Source organism: Otolemur garnettii, unplaced genomic scaffold, assembly GCF_000181295.1.
Source record: "Otolemur garnettii isolate 467f Iridium unplaced genomic scaffold, OtoGar3 scaffold00002, whole genome shotgun sequence".
Taxonomy (NCBI): domain Eukaryota; kingdom Metazoa; phylum Chordata; class Mammalia; order Primates; family Galagidae; genus Otolemur; species Otolemur garnettii.
The window spans coordinates 23,064,073-23,071,665 of record NW_003852397.1 but is presented as its reverse complement, the minus strand read 5'-3'; positions in this window follow the sequence as shown (position 1 = coordinate 23,071,665).

The following is a 7,593-nucleotide window of genomic DNA, read 5'->3' as shown; positions in this document are numbered from 1 at the left end:
TTTCAACACAACCTACAAAGGGGAAAGTCTCCACTGCTATGATATCTAACATGACTTGAACTATCTTGCATTATTTTAACGTACAATCTCACTTTATCCAGGATGCCTTGGATTTAGACTCAGAGTTTCCATTGCTCCAGCAGGAGTTGAGTTAATTGAGCACACAATGAGTTTTGGAAATCAGTCTTCAATATCTCTGGGTATAAAAAAGTGATAACAAAAGTACTAGTATTACAGGCATGAACCACCAGGCCTGGCCTAAAAATGGCTGTAATTTTTAAGGCTCAAATGAGATGACCATGTGTATTAGCATCCTATTGCTGCTGTAACCGATTACAACAAATTTGCTGGCTTAAAATGATATAATTTAGGCTGGGTGTGGTGGCTAACCCCTGTAATCCTAGCACTCTGGGAGGCCAAGGTGGGTGGATTGCCTGAGATCAGGAGTTTGAGACCAGCCTGAGCTATTTTCTACTAAAAATAGAAAAACTAGCCCAGCATTATGGCTGGCACCAGTCATCCAAGCTACTTATAAGGCAGAGGCAAGAGGATCTCTTGAGCCTAAGAGCTTGAGGTTACTGTGAGCTATAAGGACATCATGGCATTCTACCCAGAGCTACAGAATGATACTCAGTCAAAAAAGAAAAAAAAGGACACAATTTATTATCTTTTAGTTCTACATGTCAGAAATCTGAAATGGGCGTCAATGGGCTATAATCAAGGTGTCAGAAGGGCTGTGTTCCATCTGGGCCATCTAGGAGGGAATCTGTTCTCTGGACTTTCCTGGCTTCTGAAAGCCACTTGCATTCCTTAGCTCATGGCCCCTTTTCCATTTTCAAAGTCAACAGTGTAGTGTTTCTCTCCTTTAGGGCCTCTTCTTCTTCTTCTTTTTCTTTTTGACACAGAGTCTCACTTGTGGCCCTCTACTATCCTTACGTCTCTAACTCTGACTCTATTGCCTTCCTTTTTTAAGAACCCTTGTGGATTACATGGAGTCCAACCAGATAGTCCAGGGTAACAGTACCATTGCCAGATCCTTGACTTAATCACATCTGCAAAGTTCCTTTGCCCTGTGAGGCAACATTCATAGCTTCCAGGGATCAGGTCATGGATTTTTTTCCCCCAGTGGGGAGTGTTGTCATTATTCTGCCTACTACCTTATGTATCATTAAAAATGAGCTAATATTAATTCTTATGTACATTCACATAGTCCACCACGCCTCTTAAGTACTACAGTGGCCATTTTGCATCATGTGAAAAATGAAATACAACTAGGTTTTGACCAATTTAGCCTATGAATCATTTCCCAGACTGTTCTTAACTTCTTGTTTTTTGACTTTCTGCTGAGATCAGTGGACCAATAGTTTATATCAGCTGTGGTTGTTGACAAGTAAAAATAGTTGATCAACTATTTCATAATGGCCCCATAGAAATTGCCTGTGATGGGTGGTGCCTGTGGCTCAAAGGAGTAGGGCACTGGCCCTATATGCCGGAGGTGGCAGGTTCTAAACCCAGCCATAGCCAGAAAATAATAATAATAATAATAATAGCCTGTGATTTTAATACTCCACTGTGGTTGTGCAGCTATTTCTTAATGAACTCCTCTCCGAGCTTATTTAGTTTAGACAGTTGTGAAGCTTTAAGAGCATATAAACTGATGTTCTGAGAAATCTGTTACGTATTTTATTCATTTTCCAACAAGGCTTCTCAGGTGAATTAAAAAAATTCATCAATAAAATGAGAATTCATCCCCAGGATAGACAGGTATTCAGTCAATGAGAGGCACAGGTGGGCCGGTAATTAAGAGCCAGTTACTGCCCGGAAAGTGTGATCAGGTAAGAAGTTTAAGCTGCAAAGCATGGTTTACCCTGAGGCCTTTTCTCCTTTCAGCCACAAGACCATTGCTTTCTTCAAGATCTAGTTCAAAACTAGCCATTCCCCAAAGTATTTTCCTCCAACTGCACTTCCCCATGATTTAAAATTTTTCTTTCTGTTCCTTTACATTTAGCAGATATACATACGCACACACACACATACACACACAGAGACATGAATATATTTATTTACTCATCTTCCTCTTCCCCCAACTATTTTGTTGCCTCTTATTTTTTTGCCTGTTAAACTCAAATGTAAACTACTAATTCTCCTGCATCCCCCATAGAGTAACTAGCACTGTGTCGTACACTTAATAAATGCTTACAAATGACAAAATGAATTCTTTGCTTTGGTTAAAGAGGACTTCAGCATGGAAATGAGCCCCTGTGTTTGTGTGTAGGTTTTAATGGTTCATTTTCTTGTCAGACTTCCCCTGGCTATGAATGCCGTGGCAGCACCAACAGCGTAGAGGGAAGATTTTATGGGAGAACATTTGGAGGATTAGACAAATCTCCAAAGCTTTGGAAGTATCGCATTTTGTGTTCAGACATCTTTCTGTCTGAAGACCAGAATAAGCAGAGAAGAAAGATGGCAAGATCCACGGGGTTCCATATGTGAAGCCAGTCCCCCAGCCTCCTTGAGAAGTAAGTGGGAGGAAGGAAGAAGCATAATCATTAGAGAATTTCTTATTCAGCTGTGTTAATTCTTGTCAGGCTGCAACTTTGCATATGAGCTCTTAACCCTGCAAAATGTATTATTGAATGCATGATGTATTTAATTAGTCTAAAGTTATCCTCTTTCCTGGTTTTCTACTAAAATAACAAACAAACAAAACCCCCAGGATAATTTATGCATTCAGACCAAAAGAATTCAGACAGGATTCAGTGGGATGCTCTGTATCCTTTCCAGTGCCCTTTATATACATATTTTATATATATATATATATATTTTTTTTTCCTATAACAGTCCAGGAAAAGCATAATACATTTTGGAGGACATGAAAATACTTACTAGTCTAGAGGGAGTACGAGGTACTATTAAAGGTAATTTGTCACACACATACTGGGTCACTGTGACGACCAGGCATTTTCCCCTCCAAGTTGAATCTCCTATTGACATCATCGGACTAGACTTTTTGAAAATGGGGAGAGGCTCTCCAGTGAGAATGTATCAGCTCTGGAAGTGACTGTTACGGTCCCATCCCTCCACCTCAATCCAATTCGCACTTTTATGATTGGCTTCCTTTTTGACCCGTGCTTGTTAATTATATCCAGCTGTAGGCAAATTGCTCTTCCAAATTGGCAACTCTGAGCTCTCAAGCTGCTCACATTTTTTGCTTCCCTTGATAAAACCTTTGGAGCATCCATTTTCTTGACTAGTGTGTCTGAACTAATCCCCAGTTACGGATATTTTAAAAAGGTTCAAGGGACTTGCAAAATAACTCTGGTTTTGAATACACTGTATTTCTTAACATCTGATCCAAAATTGTCTAAGCCCATACAGAGAGGAGGATTTCCGCAGAGACTTAGGCACGCTGCATTACTGCCCGTCTCATTCCTGGATTCTCCATGTCAAGATCTCAGTGCTGTGCTAAGTGGCCAGGCCATAGAGCAATTCCAGGGAGCAACAGGGCTTTGTCCTACCGTCCAAGGCTCTAATACCCACGCAAAATAGCAGCATTTAAGGATGTAACAATGTAACAAGCACTTTCTTTTTCTTTCCCTGAAGTCTCTGTTCTATTCAGGAGCTTCATTGTCAGAAATTCCCTGCCTCTCTTATCTTTAGGGATGCTAGTGACCACCCACACACGTACCCATGCAAGAATTTTACTATAAAGAAATGCGTTTAGGATTTAGGATTTTGCCTTTTTTCCCCTTTCAAAGAGAAAACAGAAGCTCAAGTCCATCTACCAGCACGAGAAGTGCAGCTGGAGGAATTGGCATGAAGGATTTTGACATGTGACTCAAATCAAAATTTTTAGAGATGAGAATTAGGTACATAGCAATTTGGGGAAAGTGAGATTTAAAATCAAAAAATCCAGAGCAGAGTTACAGCTCTGCTATTAACCAGCTGTATAACTGTGGGCAAGTATTCTAATCCCTCTAAACTTTGGTTTCCTCTCCTGTTAAGTGAAATTAATCACACTACCTGCCTTGCCCACTTCACAGAGTTGGAGTGAGGTTAGACAGAGATCATGTGGGGGAATACGTTTTACAAACTGGAAAGCATAATATAAGCAATTAGTTACTAGCAAGCTGAGAATAAATCTAATTGCTTATAAAAGCGTGTGGTGTGTACAGTCATGAGGTATCACTGGGTAAATACAACTTTGCTTCTGTTAAGTCGGAGTTTGTGCATATTCCTTCAGTGAACATTTACTCAGCACCTATTATTATCCAGGCCCTTTCGTACCTATACCTATAACTAAATGAGCATCACTATGATAAATAGATACATTTCACTCAATCCTCTAAAAATCTGATTTATTAGTCTCATTTACATATGAAAGAAATTGAGACATAATGATATTAAATGTTGTTTAAGGCAGTGTATCCCAGATTCTGTTTCCTGGAACTTATCTCCCAGAACTGTATGTATCCTGAGTGATACTCTTTCTTCTATTAAAGAGTTAATGTAGACCAAAACTTGGGGAAATACTGCACTCTTTTTCTTCCTCCACATATTTACGGTGCACAATACCATATTGGTAACCATGGAAAAGGTCTTATAATAAAGAAGCCTGCTATAGTGAGGAAGCCTGTTTAACTTTGTTCAATCCAGATTTCTCCAAGCTTATTTGATCTCAAGACCCTATTTTCCAGTTACACTTATTAAATTCTGATATGTAGTAGAATGAATTGGGATTCTACAGAGAACATTTTGCTAAATGTAAGTCTAAGTTCATGAGTGGAGTTAGCATCTGGTAAACTGCAATGAGGATACAGCTCTGTCGTCTTTTAAAATAAATACTCTAACCATATACTAAAAATAATAGGAAAATAGGGAGGGGCAGTCATATAATTTTATTATTCCACATGTACTGCTAATTAAATTAATGCCATGGTTTATGTTTTTTCCCAGTGCGCCCCCCCCCGTTGTTGTTATCATACATACCAAATGTAGATTTTCTTCTATTAATTTTTCATTGTTGTAAAATATACATAACATAAATTTTAATATTTAAGCTGGTTTTCAGTGTCTAGTTTGGTGGCATTAAGTAAATTCACATTGTTACGCAACCATCGTCACCATCCTTTCCAGAACTTTCTTCCCTTCCCCAGTTAAAATTCTGTACTATCTTCTGATTATTTTACCCTACATGTGACCATAAGCATTTTCCCCTTTTAAGTTTACTCTTTTCATAACCTTCATTTTTAGTGGCTGCGAGCTATTCTACCATGTAATGCCTATAAATCTGCCTATTATTGGTTGTGTATATTTTTCCACTTTTCTTCTTTGAAAATGATAAATACCTTAGTGTAAATAAAATTTTTCATGTTTTGGGTTCTTTAAAATAGATACTAAAAACATGACATTTTTAGTGATCTTAATGTAATTTGCCAAATATTTTTCTAAAAATTATAGCAAATGTATACTTTCTTTTATTGATTGATGTATTCGTATATTCCTTCAAACAAACAAAAACCTAGTAATTCCTAATATTTGTCAGGGACTTAGGTATGTGAAAGATGTAAAAAGTCTCTACTGAAAATATTTCGATCCTGGCCAGCAAATAGTCCCTAAAGACAAAATAGCTGATTTATTCATCTGAAAGGTTCATAATATTTCTTTGTTTTACTGAGAAGGTCCTTTGCTGGTTTAATTCCTCTTCAGAATTTCCTTCCTTCTCTGTCCCCCTTCCCCTTCTCTGTCATAAGTGTCACTGGGAAAATTACTTATGTTTTCTTTCCCCATTTGTCAAATGGGAATAATAATTGTACTAACATCATGGAATTGTCGGAAATCAATAAGACACCTGACTGTAGTCTTAAGATAATGAAGCACCTTTTAGGCACTTGAGCTCTCTAAGTATTAGGTGTTACTGTTTCCCCAGGCAATGGGCAAGGTAAGAATTGTGTGCGCTTTGCCAATTTTTAAAGAGTGTCAATCTTTAAAGAAACTTTTTGTTTGTATGTTTAAACAAACCACCACATCATAAACTTAATTTATACTTCTCACATGAACAGAATAACAGATGAAATAGTATCCTAGCGTTTTGTTTGTTTTTTACTGGGGCAATTTGCTACTAAATTTTAGGAAGTCTGGCAAAGTCCTTAAAAAGAAAAATATGTTCATATGTCCTCCACTTTTTTTATTAGCTAGAAATCTAGGAATATTCCTGAATTAAAACAATAGGAATGGTGATGGTATGCTACAAGGCTGAGTTTTTAGAAAAATTTCTCATTGCCCCCCAAGGAAGGATGAATTTAACTATGCTGAATTAGCAGGGTACTTACTCATGCCAAATTTTTAAAAAAGTATTTTCTTCCTGGTATGTCTGTGGGCATAACATATGTATATGTGTGTTTACTTGTTATATTTCCAGATCTGTCACAAGCCTGGCCTTTAAGAGCATATATACATATATTTTTTATTATTTTTTATTAAATCATAACTTAATTTGATGCATTTGATGCAATCATAACTACATGAATGCATTTATGGGGTTCAGGGTACTGCTTCGATTTACAATGTGAAATGCTTACATTGAACTAAGAAACACATCCATCACTATTAACAACATATATTTGATTAAAGGAATATGTGGCTTGGCAAATTTTATGAATGTTATATTCAATTGAATTTCACACTCTCTTGATTTACAAAGGTTAAGGGTAGGCTGCCAAACTGACAGATGTAAATCAACACACCATTGTTTTAGGAATTGTGTATAGACATCCCACTTCGGAATAAAAGTTATGTTTATGCAGTAGGGACCGCACCCAATTTTTAGTGATATTTTACAAAAAATGAATAAAGTATGCAACACAGTTAAACCACGGAAGCAAGTCAGGGCGGCATATGGTGAAACCACTTCAAGCTGCTAAAGAAGTCACAAACTGTAAAACACTTACTGTCACAATATACCATTATTTTCCTCCAGATGAATCATTCGTTGCTGTTTTCATCGTCAGCGTAAAGTCCTTTTGTTAAGCACTTACATAGCTCCTGGATATTACAGACAAAACAAAACCCCTTTCCTACACAACCCAGACCTAGGTTACAGGAAAGGCTACTAACCCTGGTGCAGCCCTTCTGTGAGAAGTGGAAGAGGCCGGGCTCTCAAAGCAACCAGCAAGTCAGCGGGGCAGAGTAAACGCAAACATTCGGCAAATGACACAGAAACCAGAAAGGAGACACGCCAGCTGTTCACGCCGGAAAGTTACCGAACGTTTATTTTGGTTCAAGTTTTATTTATTATTTGATTAAAGAACAATAAGTTTTCCACGGGGTTGGGATGTCATTCCTTATCACAGGAGTAAGGAACAGTGAGTTTTCAATACGGTGGGTGCTTCCTCCGGGCGCTTCCACACTCGCCTTTCTCCCTCCGGCGACCGCTCCCGCGGGGCCTCTGCGACCTCGGGGACACGTCTCCTCCGGCGGCGGTTCCTCCGCGCTCGTCCCGCCACACTGCTGGCCCCGCTCCCGCCTCTCCCGGTCCGATTTCGGGAACTGGGCAGCAGGCGGCGCGGGCCCCCTCCCCCGCGCCCGACCCTC